Source organism: Pinus tabuliformis, chromosome 6 (genome assembly GCF_031772625.1).
Source record: "Pinus tabuliformis cultivar Carrire ecotype Pingquan chromosome 6, CPIR1, whole genome shotgun sequence".
NCBI lineage: Eukaryota > Viridiplantae > Streptophyta > Pinopsida > Pinales > Pinaceae > Pinus > Pinus tabuliformis.
Genome location: NC_142292.1, coordinates 1,415,995,165 through 1,416,009,353, shown reverse-complemented (window position 1 = coordinate 1,416,009,353; position 14,189 = coordinate 1,415,995,165). Strand labels below are relative to the sequence as shown.

Sequence of the window (14,189 nt, the reverse complement as noted above, 5' to 3'; positions counted from 1 at the left end):
CAACGCCGTCCTCCTCCTTATGTTCATTATTTTCTTGGATCTCCATATACCTTTTAGGGATATTCTATAATAGTATATTTTTATTTCTTCCTTTTCTTTAGTCATGGATTCTATATTTCTTCCTTGGTTTCCACCATCTTTTGTTCCACATTCTTTATGAATCCCTGCATCTGTGACAACTTATCTTCCAAATTTGTTACTTGGTAATGGATATTTTTTATTTATTCATGAGTTATGGATAAGCCTTCAGGAATTTTAATTAGTGTATTAGCTTTTGGATCCATGTGAGAAAATAACAATAACATTCCTCTTTATCAAAACATTTAGTCACCCCCAAAAATGTATCTTCTATTAAAATTTATATCACTTGTAAGTTACATACCTTTAAAACCTTAATTTGGAGAATAACTAAAGGGACTACCTTTCTCTTGATATATCTCTGAGATTTAAGCCCTTTTGAATCTAAAAATTTTGGTCTATAATACATTGATATGTCTTATTTACAGTTTGATAGGTCTAACCAAAAATTGATGTGCCAAGTGAAATTATACCATTCCTAAAGTTTGCTATTTTTTGGCATCTTCCCAAGAGAAAACTTGTATAGCATGCCATATGTCCAATTATTAAAATGTAATTTTGAAATTTTATATATCTAGGGTGCTTTATAATTTCTCCTTGTATCTCTAAAAATTTCACAATTTGAAGTATAGCAAAAGATAATACATATATATATATATATATATCACTTGTTTGAAACTAATTTTAGAAGCATTCAGAAACCTAACTTACATAGGGAATATCTATAAAATTATAGAAAACCATAATCTAAATTTTTTCCCAGAAGTACATTGAAATTTATTCTCTAACTAATGAAAACTTTGTGTCCAATTACTAAAATGTAATTTTGAAATTTTATATATCTAGGGTGCTTTATAATTTCTCCTCGTATCTCTAAAAATTTGACAATTTGAAGTATGCCAAAAGAAGGAGGGACTAAAGAAAGGGAAAATTCTTGAGCAACTTCTTCATCAAACCCTCAGAATTTCTCAAAAAATGGCATCCAATTTTCTCTGGTGAATATGGCTACTACCTAGTGTTGTATACACAAAAAAAGGATTGGAACTGTGGTGCTAAGGTTTTGGAGTTTGGCACCATGGCGGATCACACAGGGGGGAGTGTGGCTCCCTCCTACAGTCAGGTTGTTACAAATCAAAGTAAGGATAAAGGAAAGTAGAATTTTAAAAAACCTTTAGAATAGGTTTCAGAAGCAAGAAGCAAGGGAACTTTGCGAAGAAACGGACTTCAAGAATAGGAAGGAGATCAAATGGACACAAACAGGGAGGAGGAGAATGGAGGCAGTAGTGAAAAATATACTTCCACAAGAAATAATGGGGTCTGCAGACCCAAGTCGAGCACCATCCCTCGGGTCATATTGAGTGATCCAGCGCTTCAAGAGCACAGAGATCATATGACCAAGCATGCAACCATATGCAAATTTATGGGGTTATGGCCGACGGAGAGGGTGCTACACATCTGGATAAGAATTCATTGGAAGCCAAAGGGGGAGATACACCTTCATCTGGGATCTAAGGGCTTTTTCATAGTGGTGTTTGCAAGCCTGGAGGATAAGGACATAGTATTCGAAGGAGGGCCATATTTCTATGTTGCTGTTAGACTCTACATGCAGCCATGGATGATGAAATTTGTCTTAGAACGTGAAACTTTCACATCAGTACTGGTATGGATTAGATTATACTCCCTTCCTCTAGATTATTGGCTACCAGAATCTCTGAAAACAATAGGCAACAAGCTGGGACACTTTCTAAAGATCTCAGAGGCAACTCTGAAAGGAAAATACACATCCTTTGCCCGAATATGTGTGGAGATGGACTTATCGGGAGCCCTTCCGGAAGCAATAATCTTAGAAGTATATGATGAGGAATGGGTGCAAACTGTGGACTATGAGAAAATCCCATTTAGGTACCACAAATGCCATGAGCACGATAATTTAATCAGGGATTGCCCAAAAAGTAATATGGAAGGTAATACGAAAACTACTATGGATAAAAATCATGAGGGTTTCACCAAGGTTGGGAGCAAAGGCATGGGTGGGAAATGTACAAAAAAAAAGATGAATGAAAACAGGCATTCAAGGCATAATCGGTTCCAGATCTTAGAGGAAGAAGAAGGGATCAAGGAAACAGTCCAGGACAAGGAGAAAATAATAAATGAGAAGGAAAAGGAAGATGACATGGAAGGTATCACAGTAAATAGCCAGAAAAAGGAGGATCTACCAAGTTGCATGGAAATAAGCAGGGATCTAAAGATGACTCCAAGTGAAGCGGGTACGAAGGATCATGAACTACAGGAAATTCTAGTCAGGGAAAATATAGATCTAGAAAAAATTTTGGAACAAGGGACAACCACAGGAGTGGAATATTTGCCAAAAGAGGACTATGACAGAGTACAATATCTCTTTCTATGGAGATCACAATCGAAGGGAGCTGGAATCAAGAGAAGTCATGATAACTAGGAACATAGTGGGGTCAAAGTGATGGAGAATATACAGGCACAATCTCCAAAGAACTCGGGTAGGAAAAGAGGAAGGAAAAAGCAGAGTGAGCTGCTGAACGAATGTGGAAAATTATTGATTAACTTAGGTAAGATGCAAGATCTTACCAGTTATTCTTTTACTAACCTTTTCTTAATGAAGCTCACAACCTGGAATATTAGAGGCCTAGGTAACAGAAGGAAACAAAGAAATCTTAGCAATAGAGTTAGAGAAGAAAAACCTGATATGATTTTTATTCAAGAGACAAAATGCTCATTGGATGGGATTAGAGAAATTCATAGAAAGTGGCTAATCAAGTATGAGTATCTAGAGGTTAAAGCAGACAACTCGGCAGGGGCGATTCTCACATTGTGGGATCCTCAGAAATTTACTATCCTGGATGCTGAAGCATCTAGGAACTATCTTTCTATGATATGTCAACCTGTAGGTGATAAGGTAACATATATGATCACAAATGTTTATGGACCTCAAAAGCAAGTAGATAAACTCCACCTTCTGATCTTCCTTGAGAATCTTAGAGCAAGACACCCAATTAAGCCCTGGATCATTGCAAGGGATTTCAATATGATAAAATCTCTTTTAGAGAAGAAAGGTGGTACTAGACAATTAGGAAGAGACTCCTTGGCCTTGTAGAACTTCATAATGAACATGAGGCTAATGGACACAGAAAATTTAAATGGAATCTTCACCTGGAAAAACAAGAGGGGAGGGGCTTCCCAAGTTTCCTCCAAACTTGAAAGACTTATTATTTCAGAGGACCTCATTCTGACAGGCCCTGCCATGACAACTTCCATTCTGCCCTTTGGAGGTTCAGATCATTGGCCAGTTCAGCTGGAGGCTACCTTTATGGGTACACCAAGAAATACACCTTTCAGGTTCGAAAATGCCTGGCTCTCCCACCCTAAATTCACCAGTAACATTGACAAATGGTGGAAAGAGGATTTGAAAATTCAAGGAACTAGAATGTTCATGCTCCCACAGAAACTCAAACACATTAAGTATTGACTCAAAGAGTGGAACAAAAGGAATTTGGTGATATCTTCCAAGCCAAAAGAGAGGCTGAGCTGAAACTCCAGGAGATCAATCAGACCAGTATCACTGAGGGCTTTACCGAGGAGAGGAAAAATCTCATCGACTCTTTGCAAAGAGAATGGGAAGAACGATGCTTGCAAGAGGAAATGTTCTGGAGACAAAAATCAAGAATACATTGGATCAGAGAGGGAGAAAGGAATACAAAATTATTTCACAAGTCAACCATGGCTCATAGGGCTCATAACCGAATCACAAAGCTTAAAGACCCTCAAGGGATAGAGATTTTCACTCACAATGATATGGAATCAATCCTTGTACAACATTTCCTCAGAATAGTAGAGGAGCCTCCAGAGGATAGATCCAGGTTCATCAACCTTTTCACTCAATATATACCTCAGTTGGTCACCAGAGAGGAGAACCATAATCTTAACAGGCCAGTTTCAGAAGAGGAGGTCTGTGAAGTGATCAATGAGATGCAAAATGGAAAAGCCCTAGGCCCGAATGGTTTCAATGTAGATTTCTTTAAAGCCTGCTGGGAAACTGTTAAACAGGATATACTTGAGGTTGTGGAAGACTCAAGAAAATCCAAAAAGGTTCTGAGGGCTCTTAATGCTTCCTTCATAGCTTTGATCCCAAAACAGGAAAATTCCATGACTCTGGAGGGTTTTAGACCCATAGATTTATGTAATGTTGTGTACAAAATTATCTCCAAAGTGATAGCCAATAGACTAAAGCACCTTCTACCATCTCTTATCTCAAAGGAGCAAACCGGCTATGTGGAAAGAAGACAAATTCTTAACAACATCATTCAAGCTCACGAGGTAATACACTGTCTTAAAAGGAACAAACAAGCTGGCATGATCATTCAGCTAGATATTGCAAAAGCTTATGATAAGTTGAGTTGGTCCTATATCAAGGCAATCCTAAAAGCCTTTGGCTTCAACCAAAATTGGATAAGATGGGTCATGGCACTCGTAACCACGAACAATTTTTCAATCTTGCTTAATGGTGCTCCATCAAGAACCTTCACACCTTCTAAAGGTCTCAGACACGGAGATCCGCTCTCTCCTTTCCTTTTCATCCTCATGATGGAAGGGCTCGGCAGAGCAATCAAAATAGCAAATGTTGAAGGTCAGATACCGGGAATGAAACTCACCTTAGATGGAGCAACAAACACTCATCAACAATTTGTGGATGACACGATGCTACAAGGCATCCCCATAGTCAGAGAAGCCCGGGTGATCAAACACATCTTAAACAACTTTGCTATGGCAGTAGGCACTAAGGTAAGCCTTCTCAAATCCAAGGTTTTCTTCTTTAATACGAACATTGCTATCCAAGGAATATCACCAGAATTATTGGGTTTCAAAGGGAACTTCTTCCTTCAATGTATCTAGGCATTCCTTTCACTGATAAACCTCTAAGCAAGACAGTGTGGGAGCCATTAATAAATAAATTGCAGGAAAAGGTCAGAAAGTGGACTTACATGATTCTAAATTTGGCAGGAAGCCTTGTGCTCACATAGGCTGTCTTACAGGGAATTCCCATTTTCATGTTCTCATCCCTTCCTGCTCCCGAAGGCATTAAATAGCAAATCAGGAACATACAGAGAGATTTTCTGTGGGGCAGAGGAGAGGAAAAAAGGAAGTGGGGCTTAGTGGCTTGGGACAATACATGTACGCCCAAAACCCATGGTGGTTTGGGGCTTCATGACCTTGATACTCTTAGTAAAGTCTCAGGGGCCAAACTTTGGTGGAGATGGATTAAGGAGCCGAAAACTCCATGGGCTAAGTTGTGGAAACAAAAATATGCTAGGCATTGGTAGGAGAAGGATCACATTAGAATGTCAGGGAAAATCAAGGGCTCTCAGATTTGGAACCTTGCATGGGAAAATAAAATTATTGTTCAACAACACAACTTCCGGGAAATTCGAGTAGGGAACCTTGCTCATTTATGGGAGGATAACTGGCAACAGGAACCAAACCTTAATAAAGAGGAATTAGAAGATCTCAAAAGTGACACAGACAACAAAGGCCTACTCATGGTCAAAGACTTCTGGGACCAGGAAAGAAATGATGGAAAATGGAGGAAGTGGAAGGATCTAGGCCACAATAATGAGAGTCCCATGAAAGCTCAGGTAGATGCTCTCTCCCATGAACTTCAGAATAGAAGGATTCTGGTTTCCTCCTCACCAGACCAATTAAGGTGGGGAAACAACAACGAAGGAAACTTCAACTCAAAGAAGCTAAACTAGGAATATCAGGATTTAACTACTTAAATCCAGATCAAGTATGGAAAAATCTATGGTAGAGCCCTCATTGGATGAAAATAAAGCTTTTCATTTGGCTTGTGCATCAAAGGAGAATCCTAACTTCGGAGAATCTCCTAAAAAAAGGCATTATAGGTCCCTCCAAATGTTACCTATGTGACCTACAGGAGGAGACGATGGAGCACCTTCTCAACCTCTGTCCTTTCACATCCCATGTGTGGGATTGGGTGGCCTCAATTTTTAGACATACAGATAGGGACACTGTCAGCATTTACAACACTTTGAGGAACTAGAGGAAGAATTTCTTAGGGAATGGAATCATCAATAAAGTCTGGACTCTGGTTCCAGGCTTTGTTATCTGGAATGTTTGGAAAGAGCACAACAGTAGGATCTTCAAAAACAAGGCAAGCACACCACACCACATAACTGATCAAATTTTAAAGCAACTCAAAGATACAGTAGGAAGTTTGGTGAGAACACTTCCCAAGGAACCTCCTCAGCCCCAAGAGGAAAGTATCATACTTCAGTTGGGTCTTCAGTCCATAATCCCTCAAGGCCTACCAAGGGAATACGACATCTAAATGCAGTTAGTATAATTTGGAAACCTCCTCCTCGTGGCTTCTTAAAGGTTAACATTGATGGTGCTTCTAAGGGCAACCCAGGATTAGATGGCTTTGGAGGGGCTATAAGAAATGAACAAGGTCAGATAAAGAAGATCTTCCATAGACATCTGGGAAAAGCCACTAACAATATGGCGCGGCTTATGGCTTTAGAAAAGTGCTTAGAAATCCTGTTGGACTCAAATTCTCATAATATTATCTTTGAAGTTGATTCGGAATTAATTATCCAAGCGACCAAGAAAATTTGCAATGGTTCTTCTCCAGAAAAAGTTTCGAAGAATTGGAGGCTTCTACAGATATTTCATCAGATCCAATCCCACTTGCAAACCTTAAAAACTGTTTTCTTTGTTCATGTGAAAAGGAAAGCTAACATGTTAGCAGACCATTTGGCGAATGAAGGTGTATCTAATAGGAACAGGGATTCGAGATTTATTTGGGAGTCGCTTCCCACAGGCAAATTGATGGAAGACTGTCTTTGTCAAGCAGACAGAGATATTCAGCTATGGACTAACAGGTTGGAGAGACACAGTTCAGGAGATAAATATTTCGGGAGGAAGGCACAAGTTTCGTCTGTTGCACCTGATTAATGGCCAGCCCGGGGTACATGAACGTGCAGGTCTATCAGCGTTGCATCCTTTGCTAATACCATTCAGCGGCTTATCGGACAGAGTATATCCGGTTTGTGGTTTTTTGGGTTTAGGCTCCGATTCCTTTCAGCATGCGACACATGGCAGTGTTAGGTTTGAGAATACCGCCCTCATTGGGCAGTTATTCTTCGAGCTTTTGATTTACCCGATATTCGCGTAGACCATTAGATCTGTGTAAAGGGATCAATGGTGTCGATTGATCGTGCATGTTTGTTCTGCGTCGACGGTTTTTCGGGCGGGATTTTTACGGTTTGTGGTTTTTCAAGACAAGGCTCGGATTCCATTCCGAGGGTGACATGTTGCTTCGTCAGGTGAGAGAAAATCTTAGCACTTTTTTTCCAGCTGATATCCACGTAGACCGTTGGATTCGGGTTGGGGGATCAACAGTTTGGATTGATCGTGCAAGTTCGTTCGGCGGTATGGATCCGAATTAAGTTTTATAGCTGGCCTAATGTTTTCTTCGGGTCTGTGCTTGACAGTGTTTTTGGGCGGGGCCCATTTGACTTGTTCGGATGGTGGTACTTCTTGCTTACTATAGTTTTTACATTAAAACTTTGATGGTTGTTGGTAGGCCATTTTGACAAATTTGTATTCTGTTTTCTGTTCTCTTTTGTCCAAAGAGTGCTCGTTTGTAGTTCCCAGTTTCCCTAACCAGCTGCCTGACTCTTAGAGTTGGGGCAGTGACATGTAAATTATTTATCATTGGCTAGATTAATAGAAGGTCCTACTCTTACTTGATAAAAAAAAAAGTATGCCAAAAGAAGAAAAAAATTAAAAAAATAAATATATATATATATATATATATATATATATATATATATATATATATATAGATATATATACATACATACATACATATACATATATATATATATACATATATATACATATATACATACATACATACATACATACATACATACATACATACATACATACATACATACATACATACATACATATATATATATATATATATATATATATATATATATATATATATATATATATATATATATTGAAAAATCCATGATCACTTGTTTGAAACTAATTTTAGAATCATTCATAAAACCTAACTTCCATAGGGAATATCTCTAAAATTATAGAAAACCAGAATCTAAATTTTTCCCAGAAGTACATTGAAATATATTCTTTAACTAATGAAAATTTCATGACCTGAAAATTCCTAGAAGAATATTACAACTAAAATTCTGATATGTCTTATTTGAAATAGATTTCAAGACCGAACATAAACCTTATATTTTACAATGTATATCTCTGAAGTTATAGAAAAAAATGAAATTTTAACCAAATATTTCTCATGATCTCACTTAAATCTTCTCAAAGTTTCACCATTATATGAAACATCCCCAAAAACGTCATAGTGAAAACAAAGATGACCTCTTTGAAGCAACAAAATCCTAGGTTTATATGTTCTGATACTAAATGTTATGAACTTTGCACCTTAAAAAAGATAAGAAGACGATAATTATAGTCCACTTTGAGGGGGAACCTCATTTTAAAATGAATACAATGTGTAAGATGAGATTTGATGATCCTAAGAGAGCGAGTTGGTACAATTATAATAAAGTTCTACAGTGAAAGGTTGTAGCCTACATAAAAATATAACATTAGAACTATAATCATTGAATATCTAAGGCCTACTAAAGAGTTTTAGGGCTAACATGAGACTTATATTGGACTTAATAGTGAAAATTTGTTCTAAAGGAATATCCATGATAATTTACAAGTCATTAATTGCATGAGTACTTGTGTCATGAGAGAGTCTTAGATTTCTTACATTACTTGGGTAGACCTATATAAGGTTTTAAAGGATGTGGGCTTTGACATAATGTCAGAGTTGGTTTAACTTATAAACCTATTATGGAGGGAAAGGTATCCTTAGATAATATTTAAGGTCTACAAATTATCTAATGATTCTTCTTTGTAAGTTTGTCACATGTAGGGAGTGAGTTTGCCACATGCATCACATGACGTAGGTGGATGTATGTTTACTTGGCTAGAATAGGGATAAATTCAATAATAAAATTAGTTGGGAAGAACAATGGGTACTACGTTGGGAATAAGTGGTGCGTATCATCCATGCTAACTTGGTTTACATAGTATTGAGTTTTTTCTCCTATGTCACAAAGATAGGTTGAAATGGTTATATGAGTACTTGAATTACCAATAGGACAAGGAATATAGATATCTACTAGGGGCATGGTATAAGATATAAGGGTGATATTAGAGAATGTTGATGCTTTATATGATATTATATATGCATTGATGAATATGGTGAGCATAAGTAAGTTCAAGTGGTGTTGTGAGTCTATATGCCTTGTGGTCCCTAGAAATTATGTCATAGTTTGATGCATTATTCCATATAATTTTGCAAGGTATTTGACAAGTGGGATAATGTTGCGACATGTATATTGTACAACTTGTAGTCTTTTTAGTGGAGCATGTAATGATTATTGAGAAATAGTAATGAAAAAAGTCAAGCAACAGTAAGGAATAACTGTTGAGTAGTGGAAATGAATAAAATGTTAAACAACACTAGTTGACCACCTAATTGTTGGTTGTTTCTAGCATGTAGACTTGGAATACCATGAATGGTATATTGTTTTGTTATTCCTATTTATTGAATGGTAGAGTTTGAGAAAATAGTGTGTGTGAGTTTTAACTTATACTATACTATAAAAAATTCTCTAGAATCCTTATGTTATTTCTAAATGATCTTATTTGTAGCATAGAAACTCTAGAATCTATTATAGCCATTTATTTTCTAAATAATACATTGACTATGCATTAGAGTGTGGGTATTTTCCCCTAGAAGGTTTTTCCTTAGGAAATTGTCATGTAATGTTTTGTTGTTTCTCTCATTTGTTTTTACCTTATCATCTTCATTTATTTGTTTAATGTTTTTGGAACATTTCTCATATTGGTTAATATAGGAAGCATATTCTAAAACTTTGCTCCATTTCATAACCAGCCTAGATCCATCTTAACTCCGGATCTATCAAGCACCAAGAGGGATCAAATCTCTTGAGGTGCAAACCTTTCCTTAAGTTTTGCACTCAAAAAAGAGGTTTGCACATCAAGAGATTTGATCCCTCTCAGTGCTTGATAGATCCGGAGTTAAGATGGATCTAGGTTGGTATAAAATTTTAATATTAACAAAACATTCTTATCACAAACTTCTACTTCATCGTTATTAACATAATAATTATGTAACTCACACTTTAAAAAAATTGTAAATGTATTTATCACAAACACTATTCAAATTTTGAATGACCAAAATTTCAACTACCATAAAGGAAGTCCTTTAAGACTAAAGTTATATATAATGAGAAATAATCCAAAGATATATAATGTTAACTTTTGGCCCAAGGGAACACAATTATCAATGTTTTATGTGTATGTTTTATATTATATGAACGAAACATCAACATTACTTTTTGTTGGAACGTTGAGAATGAAACACAAACATTTAATTTTTGAATTTAGGTTGGTCTACCAATAATTATATTAAACATTGCATTAAATGGTATTTGGCCCATAGGATTCATAATAATGTTTAATAATGTTTTTTTCAATTAATTATTTGGCCTATGGATTTTTTTCAATTAATTATTTGGCCCATGGTCTACAAATAATTATATTAAATAGTGAACTTTTAAGCTCAAGTCAACAATAATTTTGTTTTTTCCTACTGTTTAGATTGCATTAAATTATCTTTATGCAATGTTTGGTAAACTAATTGTTCGGTAAACTAATAACTATTAATTATATTTATTCGTTTAAAATTGGAATTGGTTGATTACTTTTAAAATTCTTCCATTTTGAATGAACACATTTGCAAGGGTCGGGGCAAATTGGAGTGAAGTAAAAGTTTGTCCATTTTGAACGAACAAATTTGCAAGCCTCAGGGAAAAATGTTTATTGTGAGCTAAAATTCATTATGAAAAAGATAAAATATAAATACAACCAAAAATATTTATTGTGAGCCAAAATTAATTATGGAAAAAGATAAAATATAAAGACAACCCACTTGAAATTCATTATGAAAAAAGATAAAATATAAAGACAACCTTCTCGATTGAACAAAACATGCAAAAAAAATCAGCGCATTCATGTTTTCTAAATAAAAATTAAAAAGATTCACAGAGGCAAACCTAGAAATCCTTCTGACATCGAAATTGCTCACACCGAAATCGTTTCCCACTTCGTAGAGAACCTGAAATATTTTCACACTTTGCTTCCTCATAAATAGAATTGGGCACTTTGTTTTTGTGTTATTTATATAGTTAGGGAGAGCTGTGTTTTTTTATTAGGACCGACATTAGATTAATTAGATTAATTTTTTCATTAGATTAAATTTTCACATTACATTTACATTTTACAGTTATTTACATTTACATTTACATGTTTTTTTTTACATGAGATCTACCTCATTTCATTAGATTAAATTTTCAAATAACATTAAGTTTATGTTTATATTTACATTTACATGTTTATGTTTTTAGGTGAGATCTTTTATTTACATTTATATGTTTATGTTTTTTTACATGAGATCTACCCCATTTCATTAGATTAAATTTTCAAATAACATTAAGTTTATTACGTTTACATTTACATGTTTATGTTTTTAGGTGATATATTTTATTTACATTTACATGTTTATGTTTTTTTACTTGAGATCTACCCCATTTCATTAGATTAAGATTTCAAATTAATTTTCAAATAACATTAAGTTTGTTGCTTTATCTATACTTTCTTTCTAACGAATCCTTACCTTAGCGTAATGACATATATAATGATAGTGATTTCCTAGCTAGAGGCAGCCTTGAGCAATATATAAACCCCCCAAAGAATGAAGCGATAACTTGATTTGGGGATGCGCTTTAAGGCTCGACCACTATTTACCCACCCAATCCCCTTAGGCGGAGGTTTGAACATCTTTCTCTCCTCTCCCTTATGGTCGAGTACCTAAAGGTCCTCTCCTTAACAGTCGAGCCTGCTTACGCATCCTTAACAGTCGAGCACCTAAAGGTGATGGCGGCCTTAACAGTCGAGCCTGCTTACGCATCCTCTCCTCTCCCTCTTGGGTTTACTTATTGGCCCCCCCAAATAAGTAAAAAAAGAGTCGAGTACCTAAAGGTCCTCTCCCTATGGTCGAGCCTGCTTACGCATCCTCTCCTCTCCTTATCAGTCGAGCCCCCTAAAGGGTCCTCTCCTTAACAGTCGAGCCTGCTTACGCATCCTTAACAGTCGAGCACCTAAAGGTCCTTAATAGTCGAGTACCTAAAGGTCCTATGGTCGAGTACCTAAAGGTGATGGCGGCCTTAACAGTCGAGCCTGCTTACGCATCCTTAACAGTCGAGCACCTAAAGGTGATGGTGGCCTTAACAGTCGAGCCTGCTTACGCATCCTCTCGATGGCGACCCTCTCCTCTCCTTAACAGTTGAGCACCTAAAGGTGATGGCGGCCTTAACAGTCGAGCCTGCTTACGCATCCTTAATAGTCGAGCCCTTGACGGACCTTATGGTCGAGCACCTAAAGGTCCTATGGTCGAGCGCCTCCGGACCTTATGGTCGAGCACCTCTCCTCTCCCTCTTGGTCGAGTACCTAAAGGTGATGGCGGCCTTAACAGTCGAGCCTGCTTACGCATCCTCTCCCTTGGGGTCGAGTACCTAAAGGTCCTCTCCTTAACAGTCGAGCCTGCTTACGCATCCTCTCCTTATTAGTCGAGCCCCCTAAAGGGTCCTTATTAGTCGAGCGTGCTTACGCACCCGAAAGGTTCAATTTACTTATTGGGTGGCCCCTCTCAAATAAGTCAAAAAAAGGGCGTGCTCCGCATCCTCTCCTCTCCTTATCAGTCGAGCCCCCTAAAGGGTCCTCTCCTTAACAGTCGAGCCTGCTTACGCATCCTTATCAGTCGAGCCCCGTTGCCGGTCCTCTCCTTAACAGTCGAGCCTGCCTCCGCATCCTCTCGATGGCGGCCCTCTCCTCTCCTTAACAGTCGAGCACCTAAAGGTGATGGCGGCCTTAACAGTCGAGCCTGCTTACGCATCCTTAACAGTCGAGCCCCTGACGGACCTTATGGTCGAGCACCTAAAGGTCCTATGGTCGAGCGCCTCCGGTCCTTATCAGTCGAGTCACTAACGTATTCATTTTACTTATTGGGTGGGGGGGCATAGGTCGAGTCACTTAACGTACCTCACCCTGCCGGTCCTTGATGCTTATTGGGTGGTGGGCTTATGGTCGAGCCTGCTTGCGCATCATGACTGGAAGAAAAGTGAAAAAGCATAATGACATATATAATGAGATATCTCTTTGTATACGATATTAGGTATGGATCGATTATGAGAGCCTAAAGCGTAAGTAATGACATATGCCCATAGCAGCATTGTCGAAGAAAAGAATCAGAAATGCATAATGACATATGCCCATAGCAACATTGTTCGCTAAAGCGTAATTACGTATATAATTCATGACCAGCAGCCCCCACTAAGTAATAAAAGGGCCCCAGGGACGTCCTAATAGGGGCGAGGAGCAAACGAGCCGCTCTAAATACCCCCACTAACCAATAAGTAATTAAGAGGGCGAGGGTGGAAACGCGAAGTGTCTTGTTTAGTTCAAAAACGCCGCCCAAAGTACTTCTACGCGAGGTAGGTCTCCGGCGTTTGCTACTAGGATGCGTAGCTTGAAACCTTCGACCTTGAGTTACTTATTGGGTGGGGGGCCGAATCTGGAAGGGGGAAATAGCTCAGTCGGTTAGAGTGCTGGTCTGTCACGCCAGAAGTCGCGGGTTCGAACCCCGTTTTCCCCGATCATGCCAAGTGGCATGAATAAGGTTGCGAGCTTCTCCCTTCCCTTTGGTCGGCCTGCCTGTAGGCTAGGCTCCTCGATCCCTACCTACAGATATGATCCTAACCAACCCTTATATAACAGACAGATATGATCCTGATTCACCCTTCTCATTTATTGCCCCTTCCTTATATATATATATTAGAGAAGTAGAGGGCTGTAAAACGATGGCGGCC

General features: G+C 37.8%; 1 non-coding gene across 1 annotated transcript; it reads left to right on the top strand.

The window, feature by feature from the left end:
- Nucleotides 1-13,901: 13,901 nt before the first annotated feature.
- TRNAD-GUC (transfer RNA aspartic acid (anticodon GUC)) lies at nucleotides 13,902-13,975 on the top strand. The gene has a single exon. It is a non-coding gene; the product is annotated as a tRNA-Asp (tRNA).
- Nucleotides 13,976-14,189: the final 214 nt, after the last annotated feature.